The 23,434-nt window shown below is 44.6% G+C and overlaps 1 long non-coding RNA gene and 1 pseudogene across 1 annotated transcript; both read left to right on the top strand.

The window, feature by feature from the left end:
- The first annotated feature begins 4,981 nt into the window (after positions 1–4,981).
- Positions 4,982–23,067, top strand: LOC142450141 (uncharacterized). Its single transcript, XR_012784918.1, has 3 exons — positions 4,982–5,064; positions 6,589–6,683; positions 22,196–23,067. It is a non-coding gene; the product is annotated as an uncharacterized LOC142450141 (long non-coding RNA).
- LOC142452127 (small nucleolar RNA SNORA70) lies at positions 6,715–6,832 on the top strand (annotated as a pseudogene).
- Positions 23,068–23,434: the final 367 nt, after the last annotated feature.

Genomic DNA, 23,434 nt, shown 5'->3' with positions numbered 1-23,434 from the left:
GAGTGACCAAGTCTATGAGCGAGTGATCTGAATGTTTGCCGCTTTTGTGGTGGCAAGTTTGGGCGGATGGCACCATTGACGCTCCCTGGCTCGTGTCCTGCTGCCACCGTCATCTGGCACAGAAGGGGCATCAGGCAGTGCGGTGCCTCTGGCTACATCCAAGGCTTTGTTGGAAGGGAGCTCAGCCGGAGAGCACAGTGCCAGGAAGATACCTTTTTTGGGCGTTCCTGATTCACAAAGGAGGCCTAGTGGCAGAGGGGTCACAGGTTGGGCTGCTACCAGCTGCTCTGTGGGAGAAAGATGGGACTTTCCACTCCCGGAAAGAGTTACAGTTGGCAGAAATCCACAGGGGCAGTTCTGCTCTGGCCTTTAGGTCCCTGGGAGTCAGGATCAAATGGATGGCAGAGTGGTTTGCAATTTTGAATGTACTGTTCTGTGGGTCAGTGAACCATGTCACTGTGCCGTCATCCCATCCTGGAAAACATCCCAGGCTGTTTCTGGAGAGGCCTGCTGCCCAAAATGGCTTGCTTACACAGATGCTGCCTTCCAATATAGCTGCTGCCTCCAGCCTCTGGCCTGAGAACTTACTCCAGGGACTTCCTCCCTGTTGAGCCCCCATTAGTAACTCTCCATCCAAGAGTTTCGGCCAGGCCCGAGACTCCGGTGTCATCTCCTGAAGCCAACTCTGCCTCTTGTGCTTTTTGCTTGGGATAAAGGAGTTTTTCTTTAGAAACAGTGCCAAGAACAAGATACAAAAAATTAAAATACTTTTAAGGAAAATACCTAACAGGTTTTTAATACAGTAATCACTGTAATTATCACTTTTTTTTTCTAGTTCCTTGGTTTTCAGCTCAGGCTGCATTCTCTAACTCATACTGTGAAGAAAAGGTGTTTTTGATTCAGAAATATATGAAATCTACATAGTCTTAATTTGTAAAAAATAAAGAAAATTCCTTAACCTATCATGGTGTTTGTGTGTGTTGGGCACGGTCTGGGGTCCTGTCTGACTTGCTGGTGGGGGTGGGAGTGGGACAGGATTTTCTGTTGTAGGTAGGTATGAGCAGAAAGGAACAACAAAGACCCTTTCTTGGACTTGGCGCTGCAGCACCAACTTGCCACAGATGTCAGGGACTGGCTCGAGGTTGCATAGCTCAGACCTTGTCCTGCAGTGCCTTCCCCTGCCTTTCATGCAGCTTGTGGTAGATAAACCAGCCTGCAAGACAATGTTAGTTGATCATGTCTAATCTGTTCCTTGCCTAATGAAAGTAGACCATGGGTTGGGACTGACCCATATTTGTATTACACTTAGAAAAGAAACTTGGAAGGCAGAAGAGATCCTTATTTGTACCCAATCCAAAGATAGGTGGCCAAACCATGGATATTGGACACTGTAGCCTATGCAAATAAAGTTAAGCTGAAGATACGCGATGGTTAGAATTTGCAGCCGTAAATCTGCTGGGAACTGCAATCACATTTCAGGAGGAGGTGTGGCACCTGGGAGGTTATTGCTGATGTTTGATGGATCCTGACTGAAAGGATACCAAAAAGACACCTGAGTTTTAATGACTAGGCCAAGGCGGTGCATGTGTGTGGATCATAAACTAGAATGACATTGCAAAGAAGGAATTCTAGAACAATTGGGCTGGTGCGTAGACTAAGGCAGCCAGTCATGGGGACGCTGCATTGTTGAAAGGTGTGCATCAATGTCGTTATCTGTGAACTGAAGAAATAACCCAGGAAGAGGGATTATGTGGAAAAGAACCAGCATCAGGATTGGAGGAAAGCTCGTTAACCTGCAATGTGCAGGTAATGCGTGCTTGCTGAGAGCTGAGGACTGGACGCACTTAACTGATGAGGTTCAAAGACTACAGCCTGCAGAATAGATACAACAAAAAAGATATTTACGACCCCCAATAAGCAACAAATGGAGAAAAGATTGAAGCTGAGCATTTTATTTCACTTGGGTCCACAATGCCTGTGGAAGACAGTAGTTAAAAAAAAAAAAACACACCTTGTTGCAAATCTGCTACAAGAGACCTTAAAATGTCCAAAAGCAAAGACGTGACTTTGAAGGACTAAGCTGCACCTGACCCAAGCTATGGTACTTTGTATCGTCTCATGCGTGTGTGAAAGATGAACCGTAAGAAAGGTATACGAATTGAGGGCTGTATTTGTGGTGTTGAAAACTAGTGACTATAGCCTGGACCGGGGGCCAGTTCACTGTCCCACAGACCGTTGGAGGGCCGGACTATAAAAACAAGTTCCTATGCACAATGGACGAGTTGGCTGCTAAGCAGGACAGGCAGCAGTGGCAAAAACACCTGACGGGCTGGATAAGTGTCCTTGACGGGCTGCAGTTTGAGGCCCCCTGGTCTGGACTGTCGGAACAAAGGAGCCTGGTGGTATAGTGGCTACACTTTGGGCTATTCACCTCAAGATCAGCAGTCTGAAACCACCAACTCTCCTTGGTAGAAAGGAGGCTTTCTGCTGTAAAGAGCACAGTCTTGGAAACCCCCAGGGGCAATGCCACCCTGTCCTATCGAGTCACCGAGTCAGCATCATCTCAATGGCAGTGAGTTTGGTTTGGGTTTGGTCAAAAGAGGGAGCAAATTGGTCTTGGAAGAAGTGAAACCAGAATGCTCCTTAGAAACAGCGATTCTAGACTTCATCTCATGTTCTCTGTATGTGGTATTTCCCCAGTTCCCACCCTGAGTTTTGTTTTTAAATTTTCTTTGTTATTTGGTGAAACTTAACAAAGCAAGTTGATCTTCCATTCAATAATTAATCCACATTTTGTTCCATGACACTGAGTGCATTGATTCCCCGCAAAGTAGCGGCCCTCCTCACACCCTTATGTTTATTATGCCTACCTGTCTTTCTGATCCTTGAATCCCGAGCAAACAGGACTCTTGGATTTCACGTGGTTCTAAGACATACTTACCTCCTTGGTACCTGCTTATGTTATAAAAGTCTATTTGCTTGAAAGTTGAGTCAGTTCAGTTCCAGGCTCATAATATTGCCAGTTGTACCAGTCTCCACCAGACCAGTAAACCTAGTCCTTTTTGTGATTCTTAGTCTTGTTTCACATTTTCTCTTTACACTAGTCTGCTGTGGTGCTGTGCACCATCTAGTTCTGTTAGACGATTTGGGTAGCTTGTGTTAATTTCCACACTCTGCTTACTTCACTCCTGATGGGGTGATACCAGCGGCTGCCCCTTAGATGGCCACTCAAAAGCTTTTAAAACCCCAATTGCTACTCACTAAAGTAGAGCAGAGAATGTCTTTGGAGACTGTCCTGCCAATTGACAATGTCCCCCAAAACTATGTTGTGACTAAGAAGCTTTCATAACTCTTCCCTGTGTGCTTTTTGTTTTATTTTTCAATCAGGACATTCAACTTACTGGTGGGTGCACAGGTCAGGTCAGACAAGGCACTGGGCCTTTGTGAATGCAGGGCCTGCCATTTGTCAAAGGGCTGAGATTAGGGGGCGGTGTTTGACACCCCAATTTGATCAGGTTCTTCTCAGCCACGGTCTTCAAACTCAACAGCATTCAGCTTGGTGAAGGAAGCCCCACTTCTTGGAGATGGGGATTTCTGGTGCCCAGGGAGTGTGTTTGGCCCTGCGTCAGGCCTTACTCACAGACCCCTTGTTTAGAAGCTTGGGCATGGTGACGTGGTCAATGTGGACTCTAGTCACAGTGCCTTGTGGTTTTCCAACACCACCTCACATCCCCGTCTGGAGCCTGCCAGCCCCAGCAGGGAACAACAGCTTGTTAATACAGGTGATGTGAAGGGGTGGAGCCATACTTGGATGTGAAAGCCAACTTTGTCACAACTTTTCACCATGTCCTTGCTAACTGATGTGGCTAAGCTCCAGGACTTTGGAGGCTCATAGTATTGTGGCCACACTGGAAATTTATTCACATTTGCAGCCTCCCAACTGAGGTCAAAGATAAGAATCTTGACATCAGGAACACCTTGGTAAGGTTTGCTCTTATAATACCATTAATCCAGGCAGGTTGGCAGCCCATGGCGACACACCAGGATCTCTGTGACCTGTCTAAGGAAAGAGCTGTATGCTCTTTTATTCTCCTTAATGAATTTATAACACACATGTAGGCACATCCTTTTGTGAAACCAAGCCTATATATTTTCATGGGTAGCCTCATTCAGCTTCTCACCCCTGATCTGCTTGCATGTTAATGTATCTGCTAGTAGGCTACTGGTATTAACTGACTGCAGAATTTCATATGTAATAGTATTTACCTTTGTTGTTTTGACCTGACTTTCCTCTGGTTGCATGGTGTGTTTATCTTCTCCCAAGTATGTGTCTAACCTCTAGTTAACAATTTACCCTATTTTCTCCTTCCACCCTTGGTTTGCATCAAAGAATGTTTCCGTGTAAACTTTGTTTTAAACATTTTATTAGGGACTTATACAACTCTTATCACAATCCATACATATATCAATTGTGTAAAGCACATCTGTACATTCTTTGCCCTCATCAATTTCAAAGCATTTGCTCTCACTTAAGCCCTTTGCATCAGGTCCTCTTTTTTTTTCCCCTCCCTCCCCGCTCCCCTCTCCCTCATGAGCCCTTGCTAATTTATAAATTATTTTGTCATGTCTTGCCCTGTCCAATGTCTCCCTTCACCCACTTTTCTGTTGTCCGTCCCCCAGGGAGGAGGTCACATGTAGATCCTTGTAATCTGTTCCCTCTTTCCAACCCACTCACCCTCTACCCTCCCGGTATTGCCACTCACACCCCTGGTCCTGGAGGTAACATTCGCCCTGAATTCCCTGTGACTCCAGCTCCTATCTGCACCAGTGTACATACTCTGCTCTATCCAGACTTGCAAGGTAGAATTCGGATTATGGTAGTTGGGAGGGGGGGGGGGCTGAGGGAGCATTTAGGAACTGGAGAAAAGCTGTATTCTTTGTTGGTGCTACATCACATCCTGACTGACTCATTTCCTCCCCTAGACCCCTTTGCAAGGGAGATCTCCAGTGGCTGACAAATGGGCTTTGGGTCTCCATTCTGCACTTCCCCCTTCATTCACTATGGTAAGATTTTTTTTTTCTGATGACACCTTATACCTAATCCCTTTGGCACCTCGTGATCGCACAGGCTGGTGTGCTTCTTCCATGTTGCCTTTGTTGCTTCTGAGCTAGATGGCCACTTGTTTACCTTCAAGCCTTTAAGACCCCAGACGCTATCTCTTTTGATAGCCGGGCACCATCAGCTTTCTTCACCACATTTGCTTGTTCACCCGCTTTGTCTTCAAGAGTTGTGTCGGGAGGGTGAGCATCATAGAATGCCAATTTAATAGAATAAAGTATTCAAGCATTGAGGGAGTACTTGAGTAGAGACTAAATGTCCTTCCACCACCTTAATACTAAACCTATAAATATAGGTACATAGATCTATTTTCGCATCCTCATATATATAGTTGCATATGTACATGTCTTTGTCTAGACCTCTATAAATGCCCTTTGCCTCCTAGCTCTTTCCTTTATTTCCCTTGACTTTCCTCCTGTCCCACTATCATGCTCCATCCCCACCTGGGTTACAGCTATGCCTCTTCATTACATTACCCATTATCATTCCCTACCAGGCCTGCCACACCCACCTCACCACCAATTTGGATCACTTGTTGTTCCCTTGTCTCTGGGTTTGTTAACACCACTTCCTTACCACCCATCTCCCCCTATCCCATGTCCCCCCCGGAACTGTTGGTCTCGTTGTTTTTCCTCCAGATAGTTCATCCAGCTATCTTATTTAGACAGACCTACAGAGATAATAACATGCACAAAAACAAGACAGAGTGAAACCAAGCAACAGTATACATTAAAACAACAACAAACCACTGACAACAAAACAAAACACATCAAGAAAGAAAAGCTTGTAGTTAGTTCAAGGATTGTTTGTTGGCCCTTAGGAGTGTTTTCCAATCCAATCTGTTGGGGCACCACACCCTGGCCCCAAAGTCCACTTTCAGCATTCCCTGGGGACCTTGCCACTCCATTCCCTTGCCGCTGCACTCCCCCAGTGCTTTGTCTCGGTGTGGTGGGATCAGGTCGGGCCCAATGCCCACACTGTGTCTCCGGTGCTGCCCCCCGCAGGGCCATGGGTCAGTGAGGGGTGTCAAGTCTCATAGTGGGGCTGGCCATGTGGTCCTCTCCGTGGACTGGCTGCTCTAATTGGGGTCATCGTCCTCAGGGCCTGGTGGGCCAGGATGTGCTCCACTCTCTCCTCCTCCCCCTTCATCTGCTCCCGTGTGCTCTGATCAGATATGTCCCTCTCCCGGAGCTGCAGATTCAATGTCGTCCTTTGAAATAAATTCTTCTGGGGGTGTGTAAACTTTTTACAGTAGTGGTTTCATACAATAATTGCCTGTTGGTGATTGACTAATCTCACGAAGCACAGTCTTCCAGGTGCACCGGGCGCAGTGCTGTTCCCGAGGCTGTTCGTGGTTCCTCATTAATGAGCGTGCAGGCCTCCATTGTGTGCATGCACCGTAGTAGCTGATCTACTCATCCACTGATGATAATCACTTAGGTTGTTTCCATGCTTTCTCTTGTGAACAGTGCTTCCACGAACATGGTGGTGTGCCCACATTGAGTCAGGCCCTAGCTGCTCTTAAAGATCTAGGAGTGAGATGGCTGTATCATTTGGCACCAAGGTAAGTACAAAAAAAGTCTTGCTACACAATCATGGAGATCATTATTAAAACACCAGAACCTTGCAATGGCTGCAAACAGCAAGCCTCCTCGGTAGTGTATGCAGCCTGTTGGTATGTACAGGCTGTCCTAAGGGACCTTGGAGACAATTCTTTGCTGCTTTTCGATGCCTCTGGCCTGACTAATATCTGCTCTCCCTAAATTAGACTCCAAACTGGGAAGAACAAATTAAAAAAAAACAAAAAACACCAGAACCTGATGCTATTGTTTCTCGACATGTCCTCCACTTGGTCTATACACTTCTGAAGGCGGTGTTTCTGGCGCTCTAACTCTTCCCCCAAGGAATGTTGTACTCTTCAATTTATAACACACAAAAAGGGCAGCTTTGACATCCTAAAGGGACTCAAACTGAGGCGCAAGACCAGGGCTGCAGGGTGGAGGGGGTCAGGTCTCGATGAAATCCGCAGAGGGCAGTCGGCCCTGGCTATGCCTCAAAGGCGCGCTGTAAATGATGGAAGATGTCCTCAATCAGACTTCTCTGACTTCCCCCAACAATGCAGTTTTCCATTTTGAAAACCTTCTTCCTACGAAGCCCTCGTGACACTCCTGTGCCGTCCTTCAAGAAAGTCTCCCAAGATTGCCCCTTTGGAACGTTCGAATCATAAGCACCTGTCTGCCTTGGAGTGAACTCATCGGACAATCCCCGGCAGGCATGCTTTGGATGGGCCCTCCTGTTTTGTGAAGGCGCTCTAATGAGTCCGGGATGGGGCCGTCGAGTGGGTTCCAGCTCATACCAACGCTGGGCACAGCAGAACAAAGCACTGCCCGCTCCTGGGCCATCCTCAACATTGCTCCGATGTTCAAGCTATCGTTGCAGCCACTTTGCCAACCCAGCCCGTCAAAGGCCTTCTTTCTCGCTGCCTCTCTGCTCTACACGCATGCATGGCAATTAAAATGACCACGGCTTAGGTCAGCCGCCCTTCAGTCGTCCAAGGAGCCTCCTCCCTTTGGCACACTACACAGAGGTCCTTGTGCGGCAGAATGACCTCGTGCCCTGGGTTGTCTGATCGCTTGATTGCCGCTTCCACGAGCACTCACGGTGCATCCAAGCAAGATAGACATCCTTGATGTCAATTTCCCCCTCTATTGATCAGGATACTCTCTCTTGGTCCACTTGCGGGGATTTTGGTTTGCTTTACATGGACTTGTAATCCACACTGTGTATGTGAAACTCTGGATTGGTGAGTTTATGGATGCCGAAACCCTTGTTTTACTTGCTGTCCTTAGAGGTTCACCCATCCCGAGTTTCATCTACCGAGAAACAGAAAAACATAGAGCACCACTTCCAGAGGGCGCCCTCTGATGACACCTCTGAGATACGCCCGCATATGAACACACAAAAAAACAAAAAATACAGAGAATGTTGAAAACCAGATCAGGCCCAGCATGCATCAGAGGGGGGATCAACTGACAACGTATGAACTGCTTAAGTCAATGTCTGCCTCTGATCTTCTATAGTCATCTGTCCAGTGCCCTGTAAGTAGCCCGTTTCCTCCCATCCCTCAATTGTGGATGCAGGGAGATCACCAGAAGCTTGTTTCCTATGTAGTTCCCACAAATGAATCTTGGGCTCCCACTGCCCCCCATAGCCTTTTTCAAATCTGATCCTCACAATTTAGTCTCTGATACTAATCCCTCCTTTGATTTTGCATTATATGATTTACAATCCTTTGGTGACTGACGATGGTGTGCCTCTTCCATGTGGACGCAGTTAGTTGACATCTTGCTTAGAAACAAGTCTTTAAGATTCCAGATACTATTTTATCTGATAGCTGGGCATCATCAATTTTCTTTAACACATTTTACTATAGCCCCATATCTTCTGTGTTCCCTTCCGAGAGCAAGTATCGAGCAGGGCCATGATGTAAGAATTAATTCTTCTTAAGTTGGAGCTAGGATTTAGTATGACCCCAAAACCCATTCCTGGTTCTATGTTTGTATTTTTTTCTTTTAATTTATTATTACTTGGGAGTTGATACATATGTCACATCAGTCCATGATTCAATCATGTCAAGCAGAATTGTACAATTGCTTCCACAATCCTTTTCCAACCATACTTAAGACCACACATCTTTATGGGAGCACACAGCCTCATCTCTCCCCAGATGAATGGCCGGTGGGTTTGAACCACTGACCTTGAGGTTAGCCACCCAATGATGCAATCACCTCACCCCTGTATTCAAAGCACAGTTCAAAACCCAGAACAAAGCAGGTGAGGGTGTGGAGATTGGAACCCTCACCTACTGCTGGTGGAGCTCAAACTGGTATGGCCACTCCGGGAAATGCTATGGTGCTTCCTTAACGAGTTAGAAATAGCATCTCTCTCTTGGTTTCTTGCAGTAGTGTTTTATCGTTTTCTTTGTGTAGGTCTTTTGTGTCTGTTAGACTTATTCATAAGCACTCCCTTGTTGGGCGGTTATTGCCAATAGCATTGCTTTTCCGGTTTCCTTCCTGGAGTTCTTGTGAGTCGATGGGAATCTGACGGATACTTCTCTGTCGGTCTTGTACCCTTCCACTTCGCGGAATCCTTTCATTTGGGTGAGCGGTTTTCTTGCTGAATCTTTAGGGTGTTTCGTGTATAGGATCACATAATCTGCAAAGAGAATTTAACTTCTTTGCCAATTTGGAGGTTTTTAATATTCCTTTCTAGTCTCATTGCTCGGGCAAGGACTTCCAATACAATATTGAATAGGATTGGTGAGAAAGCATCTTGTCTGGTTTCCATTCTCAAGGGAAATGTTATCAGTCTCTCTCCATTGGGAAGAGCGGTTGGTTGTTGGCTTTGTGTATATGCCCTTAATTGTGTTGAGGAATTTCCCTACAGAGCACTGTTATCAAGAATCGGTGTTGAATTTTGTCAAGTGCCTCTTCTACATGAATTGATGTGACGATGTGGTTCTTTTCTTTTGCTTTATTTATATAATGGATTATATGGATTGTTCTTCTAATGTCGAGCCTTCCATACATACCTGGTATGAATTACACTTGTTCATGATGCATTTTTATATGCCCTTGGAGTCTATTGGCTAGAATTTTGTTGAGAATTTTTGTATCAATGTCATGAGGAATATTGGTCTATAACTTTCTATTATAGTGGTGTCTTGACCTGGTTTTTGTGTGCTTGCTTCCATGTTCTGGAAAAGTTTGAGTAGAATTGGTGTCAGCTGTTGTCTGAATGTTTGGTAGAAATTTCCAGGGAAGCTATTCAGGTCAGAACTTTTGTTGTTGTTGGGACTTTTCCAAATGACGTATGTTAAATAGGGGGGAAAGCTAGGAAGCCAATGACATTTATAGAGGTATAAATATAATCATGTATATATGTGTGAATATATTAATATATAGCAATAGGGAAATAGGTCTATGTATATACATTTATAGATTAAGTATTAAGGTAGTTAAGTATTAAGACATTGGGCCTCTACTCAAGTCCTCCCTCAACGCAAGAACACTGTGTTCTAATGATCCAGCATTCTGTGATGCTTACTTTCCCGACACGATTGCTGAAGACAAAATGGATGCATAAGCAAATGTGGCGAAGAAAGTTGATGGTGTCTGGCTATTACAAGATATAGCATCTGGGGTCTTAAAGGCTTGAAGTTAAACAAGTGGCCATCTATCAGGGAAGCAACAAAACCCACATGAAAGAAGCATACCAACTCACGTGATCAAGGGGTGTTGACAGGATCAGGCATCAGTATCAGGAGACCCAAAACGAACAATCATATTGATGCAAATGAAGGGGGGGGACCCATAGTCCATTTGTAGACAATTGAACATCCCCTCACAGAAGGGTCACAAGGATGGGGCAAGTCAGCCAGGGTGTAATATAGCACCGACAAAACACACAATTTTCCTCTAGTTCTTTAATGCTTCCTCCCACCCACTATCATGACCCCAGCTCTACTTTACATGTACACTAGACCAGAGCATGTACACTGATACAGATAACAACTCTCGGCACATGGAATCGAGGACAGATAAACCCCTCAGGATCAATAATAGGAATAGTGATACCATGAGGGTAGGCTAGGGGGAAGGTGAGAGTAGAAGGGGGAGAAAGGGGAAACCAATCTCAATGATCAACGTATAACACCCGCCCCCCCACCAGGGGGACAAACAACAGAAACATGGGTGAAGGGAGACAGCAGATGGTATAAGATATGAAAATAATAATAATTTATAATTTATCAAGAGGTCATGAGGGTGTCAGAGTGGGGGAGGGAGGGATAAAGAGGAACTGATGCCAAGGGCTCAAGTAGAAAATATTTTGAAAATGATGACAACATATGTACTAATGTGCTTGCAAGGGAATCCAGGGTGGATGATCCCTTTAGGACCAGTGGTGAGAATGGCGATACCAGAAGGGTGGAGGGAGGGTGGGGTGGAAAGGGGGAACCAACTACAAGGATCTACATGTGACCTCCTCCCTGGGGGATGGATAACAGAAAAGTGGATGAAGGGAGATGTCGGACAGTATAAGATATGACAAAATAATAATTTATAAATTGTCAAGGGTTCATGAGGGAGGGAGGGGGAGCGGGAAGGGAGGGGGGGAAATGAGGAGCTGATGCCAGGGGCTTATGTAGAGAACAAATGTTTTGAAAGTGGTGAGGGCAATGAATGTACAAATGTGGTTGACACAACTGATGTATGTATGGATTGTGATAAGAGTTGTAAGAACCCCTAATAAAATTATTTTCAAAAGCCCAAAAAAACAAAACAAAACCCCCCACAAATGTGCTTGGTATAATTGATGCATGGATTGTTATAAGAGCAGTAAGAGCCCACTAAAAAGGATTTATTTATTTTAAATGACCTATTCACTTTCTTCTTTTGTGATAGATCTGTTCAAAATTCCTACCAGATTGTGTGAGATTGAGTGGATAGTGTGCTTCTAGAAATTTGTCTTGTTTTTCTAGGTCTTCAAATTGGTTGACGTACAGTTAGTTCTTCATGTTGTTTCCTGTTGTTAGGTACAGTCAAGTCAGTCTTGACTCACAGCCAACCCTCCATACAACACGATGGAATACCACCCAGTCCTGTACCGTTCTCACGGCTGTTATGTGGGGGCCCATCATTGCAGTCACTGAGTCAATCTAATATGTTGAGGACGTCCTCTGTTTGACCGAGCCTCTGTTACCAAGCATGATGTCCTTCTCCAGGACCTGGCCTCTCCTGATAACATGCCCAAAGGATGTGAGAGAAAGTCTTGCTAACTTTGCTGCAAGGAACATCCTGTCTGTACTTTCTCCAAGACAGTTTTGTTTGTTCTTCTGGAAGCCCATGGTACTTTCAATATCGTTTGCCAGCCCCATGATCCAAATGGGTCGATTCTTCCCTGGTATTCCTTATGCATTGTCCAGCTTTCTCGTGCACCTGAGACAAAAATGCCATGGTTTGGGTCACATTCCCCTCAGCTCTCAAACTGCCATCATCGCTCTTTAATGGATTTGCTCAATGCAACCCCTCTATTGCATTCTTGACTGCTGCTTCCTTGGGCCTTGATCATGGACCCAGGTCAGATGAAACCCTTGCCGATTTCACTCTTTTCTCCTTTTACTGTAAGGTTGTTTCTTGCTCAAATTGTGAGGAGTGTTGTTTGTTTACATGGAGCTGGGACCTGGACTGAAAGCTGTAGTCTTTGATCTTCATCGTTAGTGCTTCCAGTCCTCGGAGCTTTCAGCAATGAAGGTGGTGCTGTCTGCAGGTTGCAGGTTGTTACTGAGCCTTTCTCCCATCCTGATTCCCAGTCTTCTTCATCTCATCAGTTTCTCAAATTCTTGGCCTAGCACACGGGTGGACTAGATACGGTAAAAGGATACAAACCTGACACACACCTGCCCTGCATTTTAACCATTGAGCACCCCCTTTGCTTTGTTTAAATGACTGCCTTTGGGTCTGTGTACAGGTGGAGCATGAGCACCAGTGAGTGTTCTGGGGTTCCCATTCTTCGCAGTGTTATCCATCATTTGCTAGGACTCTTACAGTGGGACGTCTTTCAGTTGTCAGTAAAAATAGGTGAACATCTTTCTGGTATTCTCTGCTGTCAGTCGAGATCCATATTCCATCAATAGTCCTAGCTGTTGTTCCACATCCTCTTCAGAATCCAGCTGCAGTGTTTTGCAGCTCTCTGTTGATGAACATTGCTGCAATCATTGTAAAATTACCGTCAGCAAAATTTAACTGCATGTTATATTGGCGGTAGTCAATGGTTTCCCCATTCTATCGGCTCACCTTTCATTGGCATGGGCACAAAGATGGATCCTTTCAAGTCCGTTGACAGACAATTGCCTTCCAATTATCTTGGCAAAGATTAGTGAGTGTTTCTAGTGCTATATCAGTTTTGAGATTGTTGTTAAGGAGATAGCAATTTTTTTAACTGCCCCAAATTCTGCCCCAATGTCTGTGGTTACAAATCCAGCCAATTTCCATACGACCTCATTGGAGACGTTTTCTACTTTTGAGTGGTTACCAAGTAGAGACATAAACTAGTGCATGATTAGATTAGTTCATCTGTCAGATTCCTTGGTGGTGAGGGAAATATGATTTGATTCAGAGAAAACCCAAGACCTAAATTTGCTAAAAATTTCTAGTAGAAACACTTAAAGGACATCCGAGTTTGCAAAATGTCCAAAGATAAAAGAAAATCCAGTTTGGTTCTTGGAAAACTTTACTTAAGAATATATTTCTATCATATGAGACAATTTAAGGTGTTAGGCCTACCACTCTGAAGACATGCAATTAATACACATACCATTGCTTTACGTTTTGTAAGACCATGCTATAAATTTTTCTACATATGTTCGAGAGTGGCCGGGACGAGGATCGCCAGACAAATAGCCTCGTGGTCATAGAAGACTGTAGATTGACTCGTGGTTGCTCCTGCTATTTTGAGTTGTATTTGTTATTGGAGTTGGCAGATACATACAACTCCAAGCAGATTGTTCTTAGAATGCTCACAGATTTTCCACTGGTGACACATTCTTAGCAGCACGTTGTTTTATGATTTTACATTTTATCAACTTCACTTGGTGAAAATTGCCTAATGTCAAGCTTCCACCGATGGGGGGGTTCTGTTGTCTAAGGAGACTTGACTACCTGCTGAAGGTTTTCCTGCGTCTACTACAGGGAAATACCCCTTCTCTGTGGGCTCGTCAGTGTTTAAAGAGGAGGGAGTCCTGACTGAATTCTGCCCCCACCCTCAAATTCATGACATATCAAAGGCTTCTTTGGTGTGTGTGGAGATCTGGCTTCTGACTGAAGCTTTTCCACACCATGAGGAACAGACTGCACCTCAGTGTGTGGTTAAGTGCTTGTTAAGGTCTGATCTCCATCTAAACTTCTTAGCACTCTATTGACATTGGCAGGGTTTCTCCTCACTGTGAAATCTGCGGTGCTTAATAAAGTCAACTGATTCTGACGAGTTTCCCCCAGTCCTGAGAGTTCAAAGACTTTCCCTCTGCCTGGTCTTTCTGAGGACAATCCATTAGTTTCAGCAACTCTCCCTTCAGGTTGAAAGTTTTCTTTTCTTTACTGGAAAATCTCAATGCCATTTCCCAGTCCTTTCATAGATCACCTTGGCTTGATGGTTTTTGTTTTCTGGGGAAAGTTACCCTGGGCTTTTTTTGACAGTGTAATTCCTGGTGCTTCTATTTCTAAGACAGAAAGCGATACCAGTGAATGATTTTCAGCATCATTTTGGAGTGTGAACTCAGTAGGAGACTTCACATGACTCTCCTTAAACTTTTGGGGCCACGGTTCTTTCCCTCGCTCTAGAAAGTGGGTCACAAATCATGCTACAGAGATGACCGTCTCACAATTTCCCACATTATATCCTAGTAGAGGACCCTCTGAACAGGCTCCAATAATTCCCCTTCTTCCCGGGCCTCAGGCTACACGGGTAAGTACCATCATCCAGTCTTTGGGGTTTGTCTGCTCAGAAAGAGTGTGTGAGGCCAGGCGTGCCATTTTACACGTCGCTTTCACTTTTTGTGAGAGTTCCTGCTTGACTGTCCGTGTAGACCAGTGGTTCTCAACCTGTGTGTCGAGACCCCTTTGGGGGTCGAATGAGCCTTTCACAGGGGTCGCCTAAGACCATTGGAAAACACATATTTCCCATGGTCTTAGGAACCGAGACACTGCTCCTCTATCCGTCTCCAGGCGGGTCCGCCCACATGCAGATACGCCCACCTAGGAGTACCCATGCTACACCATGCTTCAAGAGAAAATTTCATTTATTTGTCATTAGAAATAAATAGTTCACAATCTATAATGACATATTATGATTCACTATGCTTTAATGATGTTCAATTTGTAACCATGAAAATACATCTTGCGGGTGAACAAGTAAATGTGGTGAAGAAAGCTGATGGTGCCCGGCTATCAAAAGAGATAGTGACTGGGGTCTTAAAGGCTTGAAGATAAACAAGCGGCCATCTAGCTCAGAAGCAACAAAGTCCACATGGAAGAACACACCAGCCTGTGTGATCGAGTGGTCCCAAAGGGATCAGTTACCAGGCATCAAAGAACAAAAAATCATATCATTGACTGCACACCTCCATGATAGGATCGCTGAAGACAAATGGGTGCATAAGCAAATGTGGTGAAGAAAGCTGATGGTGCCCGGCTATCAAAAGAGATAGTGTCTGGGGTCTTAAAGGCTTGAAGGTAAACAAGCGGCCATCTAGCTCAGAAGCAAAAAAGCCCACATGGAAGAAGCACACCAGCCAGTGAGATCACGAGGTGCCAAGGGACCAGGTATAAGGCATCATGCAAAAAAAACAACGATATAAGTGTGTGTATATATGTGTATATGTATATGTATATATATACCATATTAAATGAAGGGGGAAGTGCAGAGTGGAGACCCAAGGCCCAAGTGTCGGCCAATGGAGATCCCCTCATAGAGGGGTTTAGGAGAGGAGATGGGTTAATTAGGGTGCGAGGTAGTACCGATGAAGAACACAGCTTTCCCCCAGATCCTGGATGCTTCCTCCCCCCAACTACCATGATCCGAATTCTACCTTGCAGGACTGGATAGGGCAGAGGCTGTACACTGGTACATATGAGGGCTGGAGGTACAGGGAATCCAGGGTGGATGATACCTTCAGGACCAAGGGTGTGAGGGACAATGCTGAGAGAGTGGAGGGTGAGTGGGTTGGAAGGGGGGAACTGATTACAAGGATCCACATGTGACCTCTTCCCTGGGAGAGGGACAGCAGAGAAGGGGGGAAGGGAGACTCCGGATAGGGCAAGATATGACAAAATAACGATGTATAAATTACCAAGGGCACATGAGGGAGGGGGGAAAGGGGAGGGAGGTAAAAAAAAAAGAGGACCTGATGCAAGGGGCTTAAGTGGAGAGCAAATGCTTTGAGAATGATTGGGGCAGGGAATTTATGGATGTGCTTTATACAATTGATGTATGTATATGTATGGATGGTGATAAGAGTTGTATGGGTCCCTAATAAAATGTAAAAAAAGAAAAGAGGAGAAAAAAATGATTAGGGCAGGGACTGTACAGATGTGCTTTATACAATTGATGTATGTATATGTATGAACTGTGATAAGAATTGTATGAGCCCCTAATAAATTGTTAAAATTAAAAAAAAATTTTTTAAAAAAGAAAATAAAAAAAAAGAAAATGATTAGGGCAAAGAATGTACAGATGTGTTTTATACAATTGATGTATGTATATGTATGGATTGTGATAAGAGTTGTATGAGCCCCTAATAAAATGTTTTTTAATAAAAAAAAAGAAAATACATCTTGCCTATCAGATATTTACATGACGATTCATAACAGTAGCAAAATGACAGTGATGAATAGCAATGAACATAATCTTATGGTTGGGGGTCCCCACCACGTGAGGAAGTGTATGAAAAGGTCACGGCATTGGGAAGGTTGAGAACCGCTGGTGTAGACTCTGGTGTGTATTCCAAAATCCTGCATCCTGTGACTGGCCTCCTGGCTGGCACGCTGCTTTTCCTTCTGAGAGTACCAGCCCCTGTCCCAGCTCATGGCACAAAACGATGACCGCAGAACCCCAGGTCTCCCACAGAGGCCTGATCTGAGGGTGCGATTGGGCAACCTCCTTCAGCTCTTAGACTGGTTTGCTTCTCCTCCAGCGCTGCGCTCCTGCGGTGGTCACTTCCATTTAGCTTCGCTTCAGCTGCAGGGTCATCGATTGCCCACCTGCTTGGAGGAGAGGTCAGTGACAAACGGGCCCCCGTGAGTGGAGCCTGAGGGTTTGGGAGAACGGCCCCTCACAACCCACTGCCTCGGTTGTTGTCCTTGGTTTCAGTTGGCATTCTGTTCATTCATTCCTGGGGCTTTTTTTTTTTCAGGGGATGAGATGATTTTGGGTGTGTGTCTGTGGGTCAATTAGATGGAGTGAGCGCTTGCTCATCACTAATGCACTCAGTGTAGCCTGAGTTTCTTCCTTCAATCCCATTGGCTGTTGATCATGGTACCACTTGAAGTGGTTGACTGTCTAGCAGTTCTGTTTAGTACAGTGACTCGTTCTCGAAGAACAAGAGCTGGCATGTTCTTTGATTCTTCCTGCATCATTCAATGTTTTACCCTTAGAGTCTTTCAATATTACTTGATTTTTTCCCCTTCCGTTCTTTCAGCTTGAGAGATGCTGAGCGTGTTCGTCCCTCTCAGTTTTCTAACGCCAGGTCTTTGCACATTTCAATATAATGCCTTCGCCTGTCTTCTGTAGCTGCCCTGGGAGCTTCCTATTCAGCGCTTTTATTTCATTTCTTCCATCTGCTTTGGCTACTCGTGCAAGCGTCAGTTTCAGAGTCTCTGCCATCTGCTGAGGTCTCTCTTTCTGACTTGTCTTTTAAAATGATCTTTTGTATGATGTTCTTTTTGTTATCCCACGACTCATCTTTCTTTTTGGTCATTAGTGTTTAATATGTCGAATTTGTTCTTGAGATGCCTTCTAAATCCGGGTCATATTGTAGTTCTTGTGCGTGTGTTTAAATTTTCTTCATCTTCAGCCTGACTTACCTATGAGCAAATGATGGTCTATTCCACAGTCGGTCCTTGGCTTTGTTTTGGCTGTTAATATTGAGATTTTCTATTTTCTTTTCCCATAGACATAGTTAATTTGGTTATGGTCTATTCCTCTGGTGAGGTCCATGTGTAATGTCACTGTTTAAGTTGTTGAAAAAAGGTATTTGCGATGAATAAGTCATTGGTCTCTCAATATTCGACCAGGAAATCTCCAGCCTCGGTTCTATAACCAAGGCCATATTTTTCAACTACTGATCTCTCCTCCTTGTTTCTGATGTTAGTATTCCATTCACTAGTAATAATCGACACATCTTGATTGCCTGTTTGATCCGTTTCAGATGGAAGAAATTGGTAACATTCTTTTTTTCCCATCACTGGCTTTAATTAGCGTGTAAACAAGAGTAATAATTGTATCAACTAGATTTGTTGTAGGTGTATAGATATTATCACAGGCCGCATTGTACTTCAAGGTAGATCTTGGGATGCTCTTTTTGATAAAGAATTCAATGCCATTCCTTTGGAATTTGTCATTTCCGACATAGTTTACTGTTAGATTCACAATGGTCAATACCTGTCCATTTCAGCTCACAATAAAAAAAAATCATTTTATTGGGGGCTCATACAACTCTTATCACAATCTACATATACATCCATTGTGTCAAGCACATTTGTACATTTGTGGCCATCATCATTCTCAAAACATATGCTTTCTACTTGAGCCCTTGGTATCAGCTCCTCATTTTTTCCCTCCCTCTTGATAATTTATAAATTATTATTATTTTGTCATATCTTATACCATCCGACGTCTCCCTTCACCCACTTCTCCGCTGTCCATCCCCCAGGGAGGAGGTTATATGTAGATCTTTGTCATCTGTTTCCCCTTTCTCCCTCACCTTCCCTCCACCCTCCCCGTATCGCCACTCTCACCACTGGTCCTGAGGGGTTCATCTGTCCTGGATTCCCTGTGTTTCCAGTTCCTATCTGTACCAGTGTACATCCTCTGGTCTAGCCAGACTTGTAAGGTAGAATTGGCATCATGATAGTCGGGGAGGGAGGATGGGGGGCAGGAGAAAGCATTCAAGAACTAGAGGGAAATTGTATGTTTCATCATTGCCACACTGCACACTGACTGGCTCATCTCCTCCCTGCAGCCCTTCTGCAAGGGGATGTCCAATTTCCCACGGATGGGCCCTGGGTCCCCCCTCTGCACTCCCTCTCATTCGCAATGCTATGCTTTTTTTTTTTTTTTTTGTCTTTGATGCCTACTAGCTGATCCCTTCGACGCCTTGTGATCTCACAGGCTGGTGTGCTTCTTCCATGTGGGCTTTGTTGTTTCTCAGTTAATTGGCCCTTTGTTTATTCTCCAGCCTATAGGACCGCAGATTCTATATTTTGTGACAGCTGGCACTATCAGTTTTCTTCACTGCATTTGCTTATGCACCTGCTTTGTCCTCAGCAATCGAGTCAGGACAGGCTGGTGTGCTTCTTCCACGTGGGTTTTCTTGTTTCTCAACTAGATGGCCTCTTGTTTATCTTCAGGCCTTTAAGACTCCAGATGCTATATCTTTTGGTATCCGGGCACCATCAGGTGTATTCACCACATTTGCTTGTGCACCCTCAGCTCACGATTTTGTTGTTCAGGCTGTCCAGGTGGTTCTGACTCACAGCAGCTCCATGCATTGCTAGGGACCTGCACCTCCCCCACCATAGCTAGGTTTGAGCCAATTGTTGCAGCCAACTTGTTGGGAGTCTTCCTCCTTTTTGTTCTGCTTTGCCAAATCCATTGCTATTATTGTAGAGTTAGTTATCTTTTTAAAAAATCATTTTATTGGGGGCTCATACAACTCTTATCACAATCCATACACCTATTCATTTGTTGCTCTCATCATTCCCAAAATTCACCTTCTGCCTGGGTTCCTGGAATCAGCTCCTCATTTTCCTTTTTTCCCTCCCCCTGAGTTATTTATCTTTTAAAGTGTTATTTCTGTATTTGGGAGTCTCTTTCAGGGTAACTGTGAATCCGCATTGGGTTGATGGCAGTAAGTTTGGGTGTGGTTTCCCTAGGGGAATAGATATTGTGGTTGTTTTCTTGTTAGATGGGCCTTTTAATCATTAAATAATACCCTTCCTTGTCTCTTGAGCTAGTGCCTCCCTTAAAGTCCATTTTATCAGAAGTAAATATTGCTACTCCTGCTCTTCTTTTGTGGCCATTTGCAATGACATGTTTTTCATCCTTTGATGCTTAGCTTATGTTTGTCCGTGTATCTAAGACAGCACAGTGATGGGTCACATTTCCCGATCCACTCGGCCTGTGCATTTAGTCTACTTACATTTAGTGAAACCATTGACAGGTTCGAACTGACCGCTGTGACTTTGTGTTTGGGATCACAAAAATCTAGAGATTTTCCTGTGCCAAATTAATTTTGTTTACAGATTTTCTTAATTGTTGCTGTTTTAGAGTTATTGAATCTTTATGATTTTTGTGATGATAGGGGTTATTAATTTCTTTGAGGTTACCCTCTAATTTGTTATTTGTTCTAAGTTTAAAATGGTCTGTCTCATCTTAAGACCATCCTGACTTCCTCTTCATATGGAATTGCTGGCACTGTTGGTTCTCTGCCCACGGATTCCATTTCACATTTCTTCTAAGATTGGTTAGTCTCAAGCCCAAACCAAACTCGCTCCCACCGCGTCGATTCTGGCTCATGGCCACCCTGTACAACCGGGTAGAGCTGCCCCTGTGGGTTTCCGAGACTTTAACTCGTTGCAGAAATAGAAAATGTTTTCTTCCTCCTGAGGAGGAGCTGGTGGTTTCAAACTGCTGGCTTTTCGGATTGGAGCCCAATGTACATAGCCACTGTGCCCCTGGGCTCCATCTGGCTAGTTTAGGTTTTATAATTTCTCTTAATTTGTGGTTATTTGGAAATGTCCTAACTTCGCCTTTATTGTTTTAATTATTGTGAATTGGGTGCAGGTTTACAGAGCAGATCCTCGATTTGCTACTCCACAATTCATGGACGTGTTGTTTGTTCTCATTCATTGCAATGTCTCCCACTTCCTCCTGGTGTCTCTTGTTCCCACTCTTCTTTCTTATCCAACACTGCTGCCCATTGTCCATGGCAAAGGATTCCCTTTTCAATATCCCATGCGAAAGACAAATTTTTTCTGGATCTATAATTCTAGGTTGGCAATTTCTCTCTCTCCGAGTTTTATATATGTCACCCATCTCCTTCTTCAAGCTGGGCAATGAATGAGGAAGACACAGCATAATAGACGCATCTGAATGTTGGCTTGGTGAAGAAGAGTGACGGGCACTTGCACTGCCAGAAAAACGAACCAATCGGTCCTGGAAGAGCACTCAGAATGCGTCTCTCCTTAGAAATGCAGGCTCCAGCTCATCTATCTTGGATGTATTCTCAGGAGGGACCAGTCCATGGAGAAGGACATCACGCTTGGTAAAGCAGCCAAACCCACTGCCATCAAACTCGTTCTGACTCATAATGACCCTGTGTATAGGGTTTCCAAGGCTGTAAATCATTGTAGGAGCAGATAGGACCTATCTTTCGCCCTTGGAGTGGCTTGTTGGTTTGAACTGCTGATGTTGTGGTTAGCAATCCAGTGCTTACCCAACAGTTCACCTGGGCTCCTTGGTAAAATAGAGGCTCCAGAAAAATGAAGCACCTCAATGAGGTGATTGGCCACAGCGGCTGCGACAATGGGCTCAAACGTGGCAGTGATTGTGATAATGGTGAAGACCAGATACATTGTTGTCGTTGTCTTTGTCCATCAGGTCACTGAGCTGGAACCTAACAACAACAACATACTGAGCTGTTCATCCATGTTCCTTCGGTTAGCTTGTTGGGATGCACATACTCCCATCCGAGCTAAGAGCAGCCACTCTTCCCCAACTTGAAAAGTGGTCCTTAAGCATCTTCTGCCCTTTCTTTGCTTGCTGATGTTGACAAAAGGCCAATCTCGAAGATTCTTTTTGAAGCTCCGTTTTATCCTTGTGCTGACGTTTACTCTCCAGAGGAGGGAGGGAATCATAATGTGTTTTGAGTGCTGACAAAACACAGTACAAAGAGTGATCTGGTGGTTGTTCATGTAATAGTCCTAGTGGCTCAAGAAGGCTTTGCGATGCGTGGTCAACAGCTTCTGTGGCCACACCTGCAGGCAGTGGCAGATCTGCATCCAGGCACTGAGCACACTGTCTTGGGATCCCCTTGCCCTTCCACGTGAGCCTTGCAAGGCAACAGAGGCTAGTGTCTGATCTACATCCTGGTTTTGTAGCCAGAGTCGAAGAGTGCACATCTTTTCTTCTTCTTTTCTCCTCCTCCTCCTTCCCCCAGCTAATCCACCAATTAATGCATTAAACAGAAAGGTATTGCACACAGCAGCTCATTCCAGGCCCAATCTGCTTGTCTTGAACCAGAGCTGGGACGGCACCAGTGGAGGCACCTGAGGAGGGGCACGCACACTGGGAGAAGAGAATGGTTGAGTGATCAGATCCATGAGACGTGCTCTGGCTGGGGATAAAGATGGATAAGACCCTCTGCTTCTCAGTTATTCCCTGACCAGCCAAGCAGAACACTCCATGTCAACACTGTGCTCTTATGTGGAAGTAAGCACCTGAGCCATGCTTCGCCTGAGCGTTCCGGGAGAGGACTTTGGAGGTAACATCTAGAAGAAGCTAAAGCCAAGAGCAGTGGTTCTCAACCTTCCTCATGCTGTGACCCTTTCACACACTTCCTCATGTTGTGGGGACGCCCAACCATAACATTAATTTCGTTGCTACTTCATCACTGTCATTTTGCTACTGTTATGAATCGTCATGTAAATATCTGATAGGCAGGATGTATTTTCACTGCTACAAATTGAACATCATTAAAGCATAGTGATAAATCACAAAACAATATGCTCTTATATATTGTGAAATATTTCTTTCTTTTTTAAAAATCATTTTATCGGGGCTTCGTACAACTCTTACCACAATCCATACATACATCCATTGTGTCAAGCACATGTGTACATTTGCTGCCATCATCATTCTCAAACCATTTGCTTTCTACTAGAGCCCTTGGTATCAGCTCCTCATTTTTTTCCCTCCCTCCTCGTTCCCTCTTCTCTCATGAACCCTTGATAATTTAAAAATTATTATTATTATTATTATTTGCCATATCGTACACTATCCACCGTCTCCCTTCACCCACTTTTCTGTTGTCCATCCCCAGGGAGGAGGTTTTATATATAGATCCTTGTAATATATAGATCCTTGTAATTGGTTCCCCCTTTCTACCCTGCCCTCTCTCCACCCTCCTGGTATCGCCACTCACACCACTGGTCCTAAAGGGATCATCCGCCCTGGATTCCCTGTGTTTCCAGTTCCTATCTGTACCAGTGTACATCCTCTGACCTAGCCAGATTTGTAAGGTAGAATTGGGATTGTGATAGTGGGAGCAGGGAGGGGAGAAGCTTTTAGGAACTAGAGGAAAGTTGTATGTTTCATCATTGCTACACTGCACCAAATATTTATTTCTAATGACAAATAAATGAAATTTTCTCTTGAAGCCTAGTGTATCATGGGTAACAGTCTTCACGCCAGGTACTCGTATGTGGGCATATCTGCATGTGGGCAGACCCGCCTGGAGATGGATAGAGGAGCGGTGTCTCA

Source organism: Tenrec ecaudatus, chromosome 6, assembly GCF_050624435.1.
Source record: "Tenrec ecaudatus isolate mTenEca1 chromosome 6, mTenEca1.hap1, whole genome shotgun sequence".
Classification (NCBI taxonomy): Eukaryota; Metazoa; Chordata; class Mammalia; order Afrosoricida; family Tenrecidae; genus Tenrec; species Tenrec ecaudatus.
This window is presented reverse-complemented; position numbering and strand designations above follow the sequence as displayed.